At 34.9% G+C, this 17,649-nt stretch overlaps 1 protein-coding gene across 7 annotated transcripts in view; it reads right to left on the reverse strand.

The window, feature by feature from the left end:
• Positions 1-17,649, reverse strand: part of GTDC1 (glycosyltransferase like domain containing 1) — a 544,967-nt gene that overhangs the window by 465,990 nt on the left and 61,328 nt on the right. The window lies entirely within an intron of this gene.

Here is a 17,649-nt window from a genome sequence, read left to right on the forward strand (position 1 = left end):
GCTCACCACATTTTGGCGCCCGAACAGGGACCCCATTTGAACTCCAACAATAAATCATCAGCATTCTTATATATCACTAACAAAATCCAACACTTAAGAGTTACGAAGAGAAATCCCATTTAAAGAAACTACTAATAGTATAAAATATTTAGGACTCTATCTGCCAAGGGAAAATCAGAAACTTTATGATCAAAACTACAAAATACTCATCACACAAATTAAGTCTGATCTAACCAACTGGAAAAATATTAAATGCTCTTGGATAGGGCGAGCAAATATAATAAAGATGATAAAACTACCTAAACTAATCTATTTATTTAGCGCTATACCAATCAGACTCCCAAAAAGCTATTTTAATGACCTAGAAAAAATAACAACAAAGTTCATATGAAAAACAAAAGATCAAGAATTTCAAGGGAATTAATGAAAAAAAAAAATCAAATGAAGGTGGCTTAGCTATACCAGATCTAAAATTATGTTATAAAGCACCAGTTACCAAAACCATTTGGTATTGACTAAGAAATAGACTAGTTGATCAATGAAATAGGTTAGATTCAAAGGACAAAACAGCCAATAACATTAATAATCTAGTGTTTGACAAACCCAGAGACCCCAGGTTTTGGGATAAGAACTTATTGTTTGACAAAAATTTCTGGGAAAATTGGAAACTAGTACGGCAGAAACTAGGCATCGACCCACACTTAACACTGTACACCAAGACAAGGTCACAATAGGTTCATGACTTAGGCATAAAGAATGAGATTATAAATAAATTAGAGAAACACAGGATATTTTACCTCTCAGACCTGTGGAAGAGGAAGGAATTTATGACCAAAGAAGAATTAGAGATCATTACTGATCACAAAATAGAAAATTTTGTTTATATCAAGTTGAAAAGTTTTTGTACAAACAAAACTAATGCAGACAAGATTAGAAGGGAAACAATAAACTAGGAAAACATTTTTACAGTCAAAGGTTCTGATAAAGGTCTCATTTCCAAAATATATAGAATTGACTCTAATTTATAAGATATCAAGCCATCCTCCAATTGATAAATGGTCAAAGGATATGAACAGACAATTCTCAGACGAAGAAATTGAAACTATTTCTAGCTATATGAAAAGATGCTCCAAGTCATTATTAATCAGAGAAATGCAAATTAAGACAACTCTGAGATACCACTACACACCTGTCAGATTGACTGGAATGACAGGGAAAGATAATACGGAATGTTGGAGGGGACATGGGAAAACAGGGACACTGATATATTGTTGGTGGAATTGTGAACACATCCAGCCATTCGGGAGAGCAATTTGGAACTATGCTCAAAAAGTTATCAAACTGTGCATACCCTTTGATCCACCAGTGTTTCTATTGGGCTTATATCCCAAAAAAGATATTAAAGAAGGGAAAGATACCTGCATGTGCAAGAATGTTTGTGACAGGTCTCTTTGTAGTGACCAGAAACTGGAAACTGAGTGATGCCCCTCAATTGGAGAATGGCTGAGTAAATTGTGGCATATGAATATTATGAAATATTATTGTTCGGTAAGAAATGACCAGCTGGAGGATTTCGGAAAGGCCTGGAGAAACTTACATGAACTGATACTGAATGAAATGAGAAGGACCAAGAGATCATTATATATTTCAACAACAATAATATATGATGATCTGTTGGAATCCTTACTAACTGCTAACTAATTAGAGTTGATCTAATCTTACAAGAAGATGTTTTGGGCAGAACCTGAAACAAGGTACTAAGTAGAACTAATTAATACAAAGCTTGTGTTCACACCTTTACTCATTGGAGTTCAATGAGTTCACACTTCCCTTGAAGCTCTTGGGGCCAGAGAGCACTGTGGGAGAAAACCCACAATCCCTCTCTCTCATATCCCACAATTCCTCCCTCTTGGATAAAAGAAACAGACAGAGGCTCTCGGGGGGATTTCACCGGAATGGCATGAAGAGTGGAACTGGCTGGAGGCTGAAGAAAGCAGAGGCAGAGGCTGAAGGACAAAACCTTTGGATTTGGTGACATTCGGAGAGAGCTCTTGGAACCAAGCAGAGAGATAGGCCTCTAAGCTAACCGGGCTATATTGGAGATAATAAAAGATCTGAACTTTCATCACCTGGTTGCGTTTTGAGAAGAAAAAGCTCACCACATTTTGGCGCCCGAACAGGGACCGATTCAGATCCATCTGAACTAGATCACAACAATGATCAATTCTGATGGACTTGGCCATCTCCAGCAATGAGATGAACTAAATCAGTTCCAATAGAGCAATAATGAATTGAACCAGCTACACCCAGCGAAAGAACTCTGGGAGATGAATATGAACCACTACATAGAATTCTCAATCCCTCTTATCTTTATTCACCTTCATTTTTGATTTCCTTCACAGGCTAATAGTACACTATTTCAAAGTTCGATTCTTTTTGTACAGCAAAATAACTGTTAGGACATGTATGCTTATATTGTACTTAATTTATGCTTTAACATATTTAACATGTATTGGTCAACCTGCCATCTCAGGGAGGGAATGGGGGAAGGAGGGGAAAAACTGGAACAAAAGGTTTGGCAATTGTCAATGCTGTAAAATTACCCATGCATATAACTTGTAAATAAAAAGTTATTTTAAAAAATGAAATGAAAAAAAAAAAAAGATGTATTTCATGGATCTGAAATCCAAAATGGGAAAAGAAACAGATAACTGCAAAACAACTAAGTTTTGTGATTAAAAGTTAAGGCTTTCAGGGACCTGTATGTGCCAAAATGTTTGTGGCAGCCCTTTTTGTAGTGGCTAGAAACTGGAATTTGAATGAATGCCCATCAATTGGAGAATGGTTGGGTAAATTGTGGTATAATTGTCATGGAATATCATTGTTCTGTAAGAAATGACCAGCAGGATGAATACAGAGAGGCTTGGAGAGACTTACATGAACTGACGCTAAGTGAAATGAGCAGAACCAGGAGATCATTATACACTTCAACAATACTTTATGAGGATGTATTCTTATGAAAGTGGATATTTTCAACAAAGAGAAGATCTAATTCAGTTCCAATTGATCAATGATGGATAGAATCACCTACCCCCCAGAGAAGGAACATAGGGAAATGAATGTGGACTACTTGCATTTTTGTTTTTCTTCCCAGGTTATTTTTACCTTCTTCTGAATTTGATTTTTCTTGTGCAACAAGAGAACTGTATGGATCTGCACACATATATTGTATCTAAGATGTTACACTTTAACATGTTTAATATGTATGAGATTGTCTGCCATCTAGGGGAGGGAGTTCCACCCTGCCATCTAGGGGAGGGAAAGGAAAAGTTGGAACAGAAGTGAGTGCAAGGGACAATGTTGAAAAAATTATCCAGGCATATGTTCTGTCAATAAAAAGCTATAAAAAAAATAAATAAAAATAAAATTTAAGGTTTTCAAATTTCCAAAGTATTTAATTGGATTAGTCAATTATTATTATTATGAAAGCTCACTCTCAATTCTGCGGTACAAACTACTGTCTATAAATTTGTTTTAAGACAAGGGAATTGGGATGTTCTTCAAAGAAGAGTGGTAAAAAGAGTAAGATTTGGTCTAGCAAGATCACTACGTGATCTATTTTTGAAAATAATTAGGGAAAAAAGGAAAAGAACTTATATATTCTGACATATTATAGCAGTTCTCTTTGCGGTCCAAAGAACTGGAAATTGCAGGGATACTCATGAATTAGGGAATAGTTAAACACATTGTGGTATATGATTGCAATAGTATATTACTGTGGTATAAGAAATGATAAGCTCAATAATTTTAGAAAAACATAGAAAGACATGCATGAAATAATGAAGAGCAAAATGAACAGAACCAAGAGAACAAAGTACACAGGAATAGCAACATTGTTTTAAGAACAACTTAGAGTGAATATGTTATTTACATAAATACCCCAATTAATTATAAAGGACATATAAAGAAAAAATCCTATCTGCATTCAGGAAAAGAAATGATAAATAGAAGTATGCATAGAGTAATTTTACATAAACATGCCTATTTGGCCATCTCTGGAGCAGGGGAGGTAGGAAGTAAAAAATAAATAATTTTGTTGTATATTTGAAAAAAATAGCAAATCATATGCAGTAGATTTTCAGTTTCATGTACAATCATCTTTTTTTAAAATTGTGATATGTTATGGAAATGTTTGTTTTATTTCACAAAATAAAAATAAAATTTAAAAATAAAGTGTAAGGCTAAAGTGTAGAAGGCCAAAACTCTGGAATGAAGGGTCTTACTTGAAATAAGTACACATAAAATCCATGGGAGATTATTACATAAGCACATAGTAATATAACACAGACTAGTAGTGATGAATCAACATGAAGAATTATACATGTTCCGAAGTCCTAGAAGGAGAGTATATAAATAACAATCACACATACAACTCCTTCAGTAGCCAAGAGATAGTCCAAAACCAATCTATTGTCCATTACTTCACGTGTCAGGGAACCTAATGATTCCTGCAGATTTTGAAGTCCTACAACAGTCTCATCATATGTTAGGGAATCCAATGATTCCTGAAGGTTTTGAAGTTCTGCAGCAGTCTCATTAACAATTTTTGATGTTCACTTTCATGCTTTTTTCAGTGGTGGGCACAATCAGCGATGGAACCACCTGATATTTTTTGGGTCTTTTCCTTCGTTTCAAGGATCTGCTCGGTCTCTCTGCAATGGACAAGGCGAATACAGCTCGTTGGCACCCATCTGATTCCTTCTCCATCTGTGGAGATACAAGCAAACCCTCTCCCCCAAGCAGTTAACCTATCTGGTCCCTTCCATTCACCACTTTCTGGGTCTCTCCAAATCACCTGGCGATTATCTAAAGATAGTGGAGCTGCTCACACTGGACACTGCCCTTCTGGTGGGTTCTAAAACCTGTCTGCCAGAGAGAGTGCATCTTTGTCAAAAATTAAAAAATTAATAGTATAAAGAGCTAAATTTAAAAGTTCTCTAGGGTTACCTGTGGCAGGAATCACTGGATTCCCTGAAGTATGATGAGACTTATGCAGGACTTCAAAATCTACAGAAATCATTGGATTCCCTGACACGTGAAATAATGGACAATAGATTGGTTTTGGACTATCTCTTGGCTGCTGAAGGAGGCATATGTGTGATTGTTATTTACATATCCTCCTTCTAGGACTTCTGGAAATATATAATTCCTCATATTGATTCATGTTTGTTACATCACTACTAGCCTGTGTTATATTGCTATGTGTTTGTGTGATACCTCTCATGCTGATGGATTTATGCATACCTGTTTCAAGTAAGACTCTTCAATTCAGCCCTCTACACTGAAGTGTCAAGATCTAGGGAAAGCTAACATGTACATCATTTTATTCTCAGTGGCTCCAGTACCTAGACCTGAAGCAGACACTGTGAGCATTGTTTTTAACCTCACCTACGAGTGCTATCTATCCATTACTAAATTGTTGAGTAAGATCACCAATAAGACACTCCTGGAACTCAGCCAACTCTCAACACAGCCAAGCTTGGCTTACAGCATCTATACCAGGTAGGACAAACACACATAGGATATCTAAATACTGAATGCATGACAGAATGAAATAGATGGCTGCAGAAAGGCAGGAAAAATTCTAAAAGTTTGACAACTTCAACAATACAGTGCATTTATGTAATTCTGGGAAACAAAACCAACAGGCAGATCAATCTAGTAAACAGAGATACTTTGGCTCCTTTCAGGAAGGATGATGTTTGGCTTATGTAACACAAAGGCAGAGTCACAACGAGCAGTCAGACTAAGAGGAGTCAGATGCATAAGCCAAAGGAAAGTCTTCACGTGGATAGGGAACATTTAAAAGACTGTTGATCCCATGCCAGTATTTTTATCTGTACCTGGGCAGGAACATCACTCTCAATCATAAAGGATGGAAAATAGAATTAATCATGCTCCATTCATTCAACAAACATTTATCGAGCGCCTATTACATGTAAGACCCCATGCTATTGTATTCATTGCAAGTCCATTTCCCTAAGATTACTAATAGATATGGCTCTCAGACAAATTTTAAAGCATTATATTTTCACAAGGAAAACTGTTTGGGGGCAATTGCTATTGCACACTGGTTACAGAGATTCAGTCATTTCAATTCCTCTCAACCACATATACAACATATACTCTTTCTGTCTTTTTTGTTCAGATATATTTGTGACCATTCCAAGGAAAATTACATATTCCATTAACATGTGAGTTCCTCTCAGTCACCCTTTCAATGTTTCAGGGTAATGATAGAGTATAGAATCTTGTTTCAGAGGCTTGCCTTTTTTTTTTTTTCTTTTGGTAGGGTTTCAACTGCAAATCTTCAGTGCCAAGAAGCAATGGGTAATGTCTAAAGCTCTTCTCCAACTAATAGTAGTACATCTTGTAAAAAAACAAACAACAACAACAAAAAAAAAAAAAACAACTAAAAAAAAACTCCAAAATTAAAATAAATTAACCTAATTCTCATTTATTCTGACCCTTTCCTTCTCTGGCCCACTCCTTCTTCCAAATCCACTTTGACTACATATGGGAAATGATACAGCACTTTCAATAATACCAAACTGTTTGCTACTTCAAGAACATTTTTTTTAAAACAGGAGTGTTCTCCCAATGATGCTATATGACTAAGAACCCCAGAACAACATAACCTCAGCTGAAACAAAATTACACATAAACCTAAGGCTAATTGAAAGATTCATGCTGTAGAATGTAAGGAGGCAGCAGCATGTTACCAATGACAATTTATATGTAAAAAAAAAAATCAGAAAAATTACTGAAGTCATATCTGATACAAAAGGAAATGAGCTGGCCACATATGAAGAATGGGAGATTATGGATGCACAACTTGAGTGTTATGTTGGTATGCCAGAAATAGTAAAAGAATAACAAGAATATACCATTCATTGGCTAGATTCTTTATGAAGATTAATGGGAAAATACGGGAAAAACTTGCATAAATTGAGGTACAGAGGAACTGCAAACCACATTGGTAGAAAGAGAATTCACAAAGATGAAATCCTAAATTCTTCAAATTATTAAAATGGGGTGGGGGTGGGCAATAGCCCTCATCTTAATGTGTAAAGACAGCTGTTACCTTTCGTGTCCTCTAAAATTTAGTAAAAAATTTTTTTAAAAATCATCCATCTTGAATAGTAGTTATTAGAAATAAGGTTAAAATTAGCCATAATGCTTTCCTCAACTGCATATGAAGCTTAGAAACTGGTATAATAGAAAAAACCCTGAATTTAGAGTCAGAAGTCCTGGGTTCAAATTTTCATTCTTATTATCTGTGAGAACTTTATCTGTGTGAACTTGGGAAGATCAAATAATCTCTTTGGGAGAGTTTCCTCATCTAGAAAATGAGAGGGTTAAACAAAATGACCTTTTATGTTCCCTCCAAGTCAAATCTGTGATAACTCAGAGGTAAAAGATGCTTCTAAGGTCAAAATTAATAAAAAGCATACACACAACACAACATCTACCAGCTGAACAAATATCTGCAAGAAAACAAATAAGGTACCTATAGCCAGAAAACACAAATCTTATCAACTTACAAAACAGAAGTCATTATTGGTAAACCAATGTCCACCTGAAAGCTTTCAAGTGGGGACTATGCTCCCTTCTTTATAATATTTTCTGAAATCTCTTCTGATATTACTTTCTTTAAAACCAGCATTTCTAAGGTCCTTAAATAATACGAGGCCCCTTTTCTCTAGCTCACTTTTATTTGGTTATCTTTTTAGGTGCACTAAAGATTGAGTTTACAATAAACTGAACAGACAGCATACAAAAGGCTTTTAGAACTATACCATATGGTCTAGGGAAAGGAACAATCTGGACTATCCCCATTTCAATCTGCAGGCTTGTCCACCTCTATAACACATTATAGTGCTGTAATAAAATATTAAGATAGAAATGCAAAAGTGAAAATAATCTATCTTTAGCATTACCAGGCAACTACACTTCCTAAAATTTAATGATAAATTTAATAAGTCTATACTTTAATTTATATTCTGGGATTTTTGATATGCAGCACCAGACACAGGAACTTGGGCCCTTATTCATTGGAAACAATATTTCGGCAGGAATATGTGTGGGTATTCAACTTATGCTTCAGAAATTTAAAAAAAAAAAACAGTTTTACATGGGGCATATTGGCAGGGGTTTATGTAACAGATGACACATTCTTGGAAATCAAATAAAAGCAATAGGGAAATACCCATTGTTGCCTAGTGAAGGCCTAATCACATGGACACAGCTGGAACCAATGTAGATCATTCATTAATAAAATTGTATTGTAGTACCCAGTTTTTGATGCATTTCAACTGCTGTGATAGCCAAACCATTAATTTATTTGTTCTAGTTATATATTAATGGATTGTTTTTAATAGGAAATATGAGGGGATTCAGAGCAGGCAAGAAAAATCTTCCAGCATCAAATGAAAATAACTCAAAATGCAAGATGTCATTTTACCTTAAAATCTACTTATATCATCAGCAGCTTAAGATATGCAGTGTAAACCTTAAAGAAAGAATTCATATGGTGCTATGGCTAAAAAGTGAGCAATGTGAAAAGCCATAGAAAATATATGAAATACATGAGAATGTGCATGTAGTCTGCAAAATAAGATGATGAGGTATGAGAAGAAATCAGAAGTTTTCCAAAATTTGCAAAATTCCTAAAGTTGAATTAACAGACTCCTTTCACCTAACACTCTCTTCTGAATTTTGACACTAAACTCTTTATCCTGTGCTTAAGAGAAGATGCCTTGCATTTCTGACAAGGTAAATTTAGTAACCATTAATGATTACAGCATCCTACTGCCAACAATTTGATATAAGCCCAAGTTATTCTAACCACCTACTCAAGAGCTATGCTCTAGAATCTGAAGCCATATTTAAATGAAAATAAAGGTAACATATATTATGTTTAATTATTATTTGATTCATTTTGAGGAGCTCCTTCAAAAGATTTATTAATCCCATACCTGGTCTGAAAGAACATATTTAATACCAAACCACACTTCCTTGAAAAAACAATTAAATATCATATTAAAAACATAAAAGTACACAGCTAAATTTTCTTTTAAAAATTAAATTCCTCAATCAGTTAACACAGCCTGAAATGTTCTTTTCTACCTCTACAATATTTTGTAGAATTAGATGTAACATTCCAACTACTAAAAACATATCACCTTCAATTTCAGTTCATCTATGGTAATAAAAATAACAATATACTGGACAAACAATATACTGTCCTTTGACCCTAGAAGGAATACTCTTAATATAGAAAGTTTGCCAGGAGTTAAGCTAAAGCAATACATTTCAATGACAGTGAAAAAAAGGTACCAGTGAAGGGAAAGAAGAAATCCTTAATATTTAATGGGCACTGAGCACATACACATTCACAGAGCACCTTAAGTAAATCTGTTTGCTGTGTGCTTTCTGTCTAATGTTTTCAGAGCAAACTATTAAAAGACTTTGACACCTTTGGCACTGTGTGAAGAAAGTTGACAGTTTTGGGCTGTCCTGGACCCAGGAAACAAATAATTTCTTTGGTATTCCTTATTGTCATATTTCAAAGCTCCAAAATGTTAATACAGGAACTGTATTATTATAATTTAAGATGATTTCATTCAGCTTCATTTCAACAGCCTTGCACTATTATTACCAGCTCTGAAAGTTGTATCCTTCTTATAGAACATTTAGAAGGGCTTAAAATGAGAGAAATCCACTTACATGCAAAGCTTTTTGTTTTGGTTTGGGGGTTGGGTTTTTTTTTTTTTTTTTTTTTTTTTGGTTTTGTTTTATGTTTAAAGGCAGTAAGGGGGGTGGTGGTGACATGGGGACAGGGAGAAGGAAAACACTGGTATTTATTTAATATGTTTTGGGCATACAAAACAACTTGAGTATTTGTTTATTTTCTTAAAATAATAAGCCAATATGTTGCTGAACCTGTCTTTAAAATGAGAGAAAATCACAGGTGAGTTTATTTAAAATAGATTACTCATTTATCTATATTTTTAAAATCTATTTGATGATTTTATAGGTTTCTCCGAAATAAAAATAAACCTGGGGGGAAAAAAAGAGCCATTAGGCTACTAGACACATTCATCTTAATGTATCCATGGTAGATATATTCTTCAGAATATATGGCATGTAAAAATGTTTCACATTAATAATTCTAACACGAACCACTGTTTACTTTTTTTTTCAGTCACATTTGTTACACTGTTACAAAAATACATGAGTATTTCCTACTAAAATAATTTTCATTATTGCCAAAAACCATTTACAATTTTAAAAATAAAACTCAGTCAAAACAATATCAATCTTTCATTTCTAAAAAAATTTGAGACTCTGTTTTTAGGTATTCTTTAACTATCAAAGGGCTGATTTTTAAATATATCACTCAAAAAGCACCACTCAAGGGGAAATAATTTTTACTTAATAAAACTAAACACATTTATATTTTGATTAATGTTCTAAGAATTTCATAGAATGCTTGTTCATACTGAAAAAGTAGTCTGTGTTCTCTAAACTAACTCACTCTCATATTTTCATATTTCTTCAGAGTATAAAGGACAGTACTAGTTGTAGCTGCTTATTAAAAAGACTTGGTGACAAGTATTTTAGTATATTTTAGCTGAATTATAAGAAAAAAATATATGTTAGAGGGCATATTCCTTGACTTAATAGGAGATTACCAGCTTATCCACTAGATACTTATCTCCTGAGCCGAACATAATTCAGTCTGCAAGAAGGATATGTTAACTCTGAACAATAATTTAGAAAAAAAATTTTTTAATAATTTTTGTGGCCTCTCAGACAGAATTTTTCACACAAAATTTATATAGTTCATATAAAAAACACCCAAAATTTTCAGTCCAAATAATGAAATGTGAGGTAGACAAGATGCCTACCAATCAAAATGTCTGTCATGGAACTATTATCATCAAAGTCAACAATACTCAGTGAGAATGTTCAAAGAAATTCTAGGCAAAGCATTGGCAGAGAAGGAGCTTTGAAAGAGAGCTCTTAACTCTGAATAAGCTGGAAAAGGCAGAATTTAGCACAATCTTTTGCAAGAAACAATGTAAAGGCAATTTGCCATTTACTAAATGTGGAAGTTGTGTAGAGAATGATGTTTCTATTTAAGAAAATACTTTATTTGACGGTTGCGGTCTGAGTGAAGAAAGAGAGGGAGACAAGAAGGAACAGAATTGGTAGAAGTAGGCGAGACTGAGGCTGCTAGCCGTTAGTGATGCTGTGAGGGTAGACCCCTCTGCCTAGAAAAACTGTTGCCAGAACTGGGCTGCACAAAACATTTTGGCTGCCAGCCTATTGCAGCACCAGGCTGTTTTTGATTTTTGTGCTAGACTCCCTCAATTGAGACAGTGTGGGATTGTCACTTTGATGCACATAAAGAACAAAGAATAATGTAATGGGGGGTGAGTTTCCCCCCTCCCCACTTTAAATCCAGGTTAGCATTTTGTTTTCTGTGACAGGTCTTTTCAGGCCCAAGAAATACAAGTTATTCTGAAGAATATATCCATTTCCTGAAGAAATTAATGCAAGTAAAAATTTCTCTATTTTAAAATCACTGATGAAACCAGTGGGGTGGGGTGGGGTATGTGTATGTGTGTGTGTGTGTGTGTGTGTGTGTGTGTGTGTGTGTGTGTGTGTGTGTGTTTTAAAAGGTTACTCATAAAATATAATCACATCATTCAGCTACCTGTGCCCAAGAACATTTACTATCACATTGTGTCATTTTAATCAGAGAATACAGGGAAAGAGGGACACAAAAACATAGCCCCCAAATAAAAAAGATAGGAGGATACCGTCAAAAACAATCATAAGGATGAAATCTAGTGGTAGCTATATCAGTAATAGTTCTGACTTTGATTCCTAAAAAACAAATATTTGATTAAAGACAGGATATTGGAAGGTGGACATTTTAGGCTACAGGTTTTTTGTGAAGGTTTTTCTTCACAAGGAAAACAGAAAATTGATAAAAGGACAAAATTGTTAAAAGGAAAAAACCACAAATTATCTAAAAAGTTGCCACAGACATAAACAGGAAAACCAAATCTTCTCTCCTATTCAATTTTATAGCAAAAATAAGTAAATGTAACAAAAGTAAGAGAACCAGGTTGGTGCTGTTGCAACTAAATAAACTAACTTGTTTCTGGTGACAAAGAAATACCAACATGGCATTAGCTCCTGGTAGATGGAGCCTTTCTCTCTCTAATACATAAGACAGGTGTGGGTACAGGTCCATTTTCTGCAAACCAAATGAAAAGAAAGCAAGCTTAGGTCTCCCGCTGGCATATTTTACACCAAGCTCAGCACCATCCAGAAGCAGTATGTTTCTCACTGCCAATCAGAGAAAAGTTGTGAAACTAATAAAGCCATGATGAATACCACCAAAGGCCTACTCATCCCTTCCTCCTGCATCTCCACTGAATGAGCTGTTAAAAGGAGACCAACGGCTGTTACAGAAATAGCAAAAAACTAAAGAACTTGCATCAGATGTTACACATGGAGGCACGGAGCATTTACCACCTGAGCCCATCTAATTTCCGACGAAATGATCTCCTGCCCAGCTTTGTACATGGTTACAGAATCTGATAGCAAAGCATGATCAGAGTGGGAAGGGGAAGGGAGAGGAGGAGAGGAGGAAACACTGTAGGAACAAAGTAAGAATAGTGTCTAAAGTTCAAACAAGAAACATACTTCTCTTACCATTCGAATTAGTGCCAGGGCAAGACACTTCAGGATGACAGAAGCTGTGGGAGAGGTTTCAGGGAAGAGGGTTTACTTTGTGTGGCAAGGAAAGTCCACCATACAATTAAAGAATGTACTATTTTGTTCCACACTGTTCTCTTCTTACATTTTCCTTTCTTTTCATCTAGGAAATGCTGCTGATGCTATTACAGCTCATGGCATTGATAGTTCTAGGCAGGGTATTCATTTATTGCCAAAGTGGTTGGGAGAATGATGTCTGGCTGGCTTTAGTTCAATAAGGAGTATGAAGCAAAATCAGGAGTAGAAGAATAAAAGGTATAGAAGCAGGGTGATATCCACTTTTGCTGCTTACTTTGAGTTGCTGATAAAATGCATGGGATTCAGAGCAAAGCAAGCTGAAATAACTCAATTACAAAGAAGATTATAAAGCAGTTAAATGTGCATAATTTGGCTAATAACCAAGGAACAACATAAGAACTGACCACAATTCTCCAAAAGATATGTATATGGGAAGTAGGTAAGAGGGAGGGAATATTTAACCAATGGAGAAATGAAAATGTATCATAGTAATTTTTTAAAAAGAAAACAAAAAAAAATGTGGCTATAAACATAGGAGAAAAACTGTTTTAAAATTGTCAAAGGTCCATTTTCTCTTCTTTGGATCATTTCTCACCTTACTCAAACAGAAGCAAACAGTTCTATAATGGGGAACAATCACTGAACTGAAGTATGCTAGAATACAGAATTATTTAATTTGATTTTATAAGCATTTATCAAGCACCTAACATGTTCAGTTCTAAGTCCTAAAAAGAATGCAAAAGTAAGACACACATAGTCTGAGCCCAAGAGAAGATTCAAATCTAGCACAAAAGCTTACTAAGAAATGACGATATGTATTATGTTTACTTGGTAATAAGGGATACCACTATCTATATGCCACGGAACCATAGATATGAAGAGGTCATGGACTTAGTTTTCCATCATGCCCCATGGTGAAAAAGGAAAAATAAGTCTAGAGAAATAGGAATAGGCTCCAGAGAGGAAAAGAGAGGAGAATGCAGTTGGCCTGGGAACATTTCTTAAAATGAAGGTTCCAGAAGGAACTGACCTGTCAGAGGAAGGGACCAGAGGGCTAAATGATCTTCCAAGGTGAGAAGGCTGCTGGAAATGTCAAGAGAAAAATGTCAAGAGAGCAAGATCAGGGGCCAGAGAGGCACGATGGAGTAAACACAGCTGGCATGGACCCTTTCCTAAAAATGGAGGACCAGATGATCATTCTTTTTGGGTTCAGACCTATGATTTCACTGATGTAGGAAATTCCTGGTGAGAAAACGACTACTTCCAAAGCAGATTAGCAACTATTCTGTAATTTAAAGTTACAGATCTTGGAGGATCCCCAAGGCACTGGAAATAAGTAGCTTTTCCAAGGCCACAAAGCTCCTGTGTCTAAGGCAGGAAGTAAATCCCCATCTTCCAGACTCCCCTCTACTTGTTACACCAAGCTGCCTCTCAATGTCTTTAAATAAAGAGCAGAACCCCTCACAACCTACCCCGAATGAACCCATCTAGCTCTAAATTCTATGATACTATCACTAAGGTAGAATTTTTCCTTTTTTTAACTGAGCTCTTTCCATTCTTCTCAATACTTGCCTGTTGCCTATATTAACAAAGATGGCTCTTTATTGCCCCCAAGATGAAAACCAAGATGTTCAGCTTGATATTTAAACTCTTCTACAATATAGCTTACCATTTGCCTTTCCCTTCTTATTTCAAATGACTCCCCTTCACATATTCTCATTTGTAATCAAAAAGTTCTACCCATATGGTTCTCTACACACAAAACCACCTCTCTGCTTTTATACAAGTGGTCCCCAAATTTGGAATGTGCGCCTTTCTTACCTCTGCCTCATATAATTCCTCTAAAGCTCAGCACAAGAGCCATTTCCTACATGTGGTTCTTGGATTCCCCCTACCTCCCTTAGTTATTATCAACACACCCTCCCTTTTAATATTACTCTGTAGTTCCTCACTTGTACAGCTCTCTCACCATGTAACATGCCAACTCCTGGAGCAGGAACAGTTTCATTTTTGAATTTTGTGCCCCCAGTTCCTAACATAGTACCTTCCATGTTGAAATATTTGATAAATGATTACTTTAATTAACATTCAAGTGAATTACAATTTACATTTATTAAGCACCTATTTTGTGCCAGTTCAGTGATAATTTCTGGGGATACAAAGAAAGGTAAGAGACAGTCCCTGATCTCAAGGAGTTCACAGTATAATGGAGGAAACAACAGGCAAAACCACTGTACAAAGAAAGTATGTGTGTACAGGATAAATTGGAAGGAAAAAATGGAGATAGGAAAGGCTTCCTATAGAGAATGATATCTTAGCTGGCACTTCAAGGAAGCCAAGAGGCAGAAAAGACCACTTCAGGTAACAGGCAATAAAAATGTAAGGGGTTAAATTGAAAGGTAGCACCTGAAAGAAGGAAGTGTTCTAAGTTGTTAGAAGACTGATAAGGTTCAAGGGAGGAAAAATATCATGAAGGGCTTTGAATGCAAATAAAGAATTCCTATTTGATCCTAGAGGTTACAGAGAGTGAGTGAGGAATGATATTTGGTTGCTGTTCAGTGACTTTAGTCATATCTAACTCTTCATTTTTCTTAGGTAAGATATTAAAGTGGTTTGCCATTTCTCCAGCTCATTTTACTAAGGAAAAAACAGAGTTAAGTGACTTAGCCAGGATCACATGATCAGTAAGTATTTGAAACTGGATTTGAACTTAGATTTCCTAACTCCAGGTGTGATGCTTTATCCACTGTCCCAACTACCTGCCCAGGGGCATGAAATATACTTCATGTATTACATGATAAGATAGCCCATGTATAAGGTGAAACTAGTTACTGATGATTATAAATTGTAAATTACATGAGGATAAAATATAATTACCTTATATTTACTTATCTATATGAATGTTGTATCCCCCAGTAGAACATAAGCAACTTGAGAGTAAGAAATACTTAATTTTTATCATTATTTCTCATTATATATGGTAAAAGTACACAATAATTAATAATGTTTGTTTTTTTTAGTTGAATGCAAGGGAATAGGAAAAAGATTATATCTATAGACAATAACTATAAAGTAGTCAAAAAAAATATTAGTAAGTAGCATTCATTTTTAGGCGTTTACTCCTTATTCTCAATTCAAAAAGGATTTACAACTGAATCTATCAAATGCACCTGCTACCCTCAGCCTACAAAAGTAACAGAAAGAAAAATCTGATAAAAATATGCTCCACTCCCACCAACATTATGCCCAAGATTCAAGTGTTCTAGTGGGCATAAACCTAACACAGATACATATTTTTAAAAAACTCACAATGTTAAAAATATAAGCTCAAATCCTGGTCACTGCTAAAAACTCCTACAAGAAAGCACAAATGAAAACACATCATGAACTCTTTATGATTCAGAATATTTAATCTTATTAATTAACTAAACATGACAAAGTTTTTAAAAAAATGAACTTTAAAAAAAAGGGCAAATACCAAATAAGAGAAAGATAAGAAAAGACCACAGGAAAAAATGCAAAGGTATAATCTGATAGAGAAATAGGTTAAACAAGATTTCAGTGAGTCTTGCAGGTCTTGGATGCCTATTAATTTATGTGAAAAGGAAAAAAATGAAGATGAAAACATCAAAGAATAAAAAGGGATGAAAAATTCCATTGCATACATACACCAGAAGTTACTAAGTGTCCTACAAGTAGGACAAGTACTACATATGGTCACCAGAATATATTTCCCATTAATCACTTCATCCTGGTAAATATATAAATGAATTATTGATTTTATAAGGAACTGACAAATATATAAGACTCAGAGTCATTACCCAAAAGATAAATATAATTTAGCATCTCAGAATTAGATCCACAGGGTCATTTAGTCCAGCAAAACTTAACATTACAGGTAAGTTTATTGAGATCTGGAGAGAATGAGGAGTTTACCCAAGATCATATATCAGGGGTAGGATTCGAAGATATGCTCTCAGACTCAGTGACTCTATATTCAATTCTCTTTTCACCGCACTACACTGAATTTTTGACTAAAGGATATGAACAAACAAATTTTGAAATAGAAAACACAAACTGTTGATAAGCACATGAAGACAAGGGTCCAAATCACAAAAAAATAAGGGATATGCAAATTAAAATGACTCTGAGGAAATCATTTTACTCCTTCAAATTAACAATGTTAATAAATATGGAAATAGTCAATGGTAAAGATGCTGAAGACAAGAATACTAAGAGGTTATCAGTAAAGCTATGAATTGAGCTAACTTACCAAGAAAACTATTATCCAAGAAAATTACTTGGAATTTTATTGTCCTATAAAAAAATGATGAGCAGGCTGATTTCAGAAAAACTTGGAAAGACCTAGAAGAAATGATGCTAAGTGAAGTGAGCAGAACCAAGAGAACACGTACACAGTAACAAGAAGATTATGTGATGATCAACTGTGATAGAGTTGGTTCTTTTCAACAATGAGGTGATCCAAGGCAATTCTAATAGACTTGTGATTTATAGAGATTTAATTTGTTCCAGGCACTGTGCTAAAGTATTTTACAAATCTTATCTCATTTTATTGTTACAACAAGCCTAGAAGGTAGATGTCAGTATTAATCTTAACTTTAAAGATGAGGAAACTAAGGCATACGGAAGTTGTTGCATGCCTTATAGTTTTACTTGGTTTTCCTATAGCAAAAAGAACACATTTATGTATATGAATATCAACATTTAACACTGCAACTTTGGGAAAACTCCTTTTATTAATCTGTGTTTATC

The sequence above is a fragment of the Antechinus flavipes genome, chromosome 3, assembly GCF_016432865.1.
Source record: "Antechinus flavipes isolate AdamAnt ecotype Samford, QLD, Australia chromosome 3, AdamAnt_v2, whole genome shotgun sequence".
Classification (NCBI taxonomy): domain Eukaryota; kingdom Metazoa; phylum Chordata; class Mammalia; order Dasyuromorphia; family Dasyuridae; genus Antechinus; species Antechinus flavipes.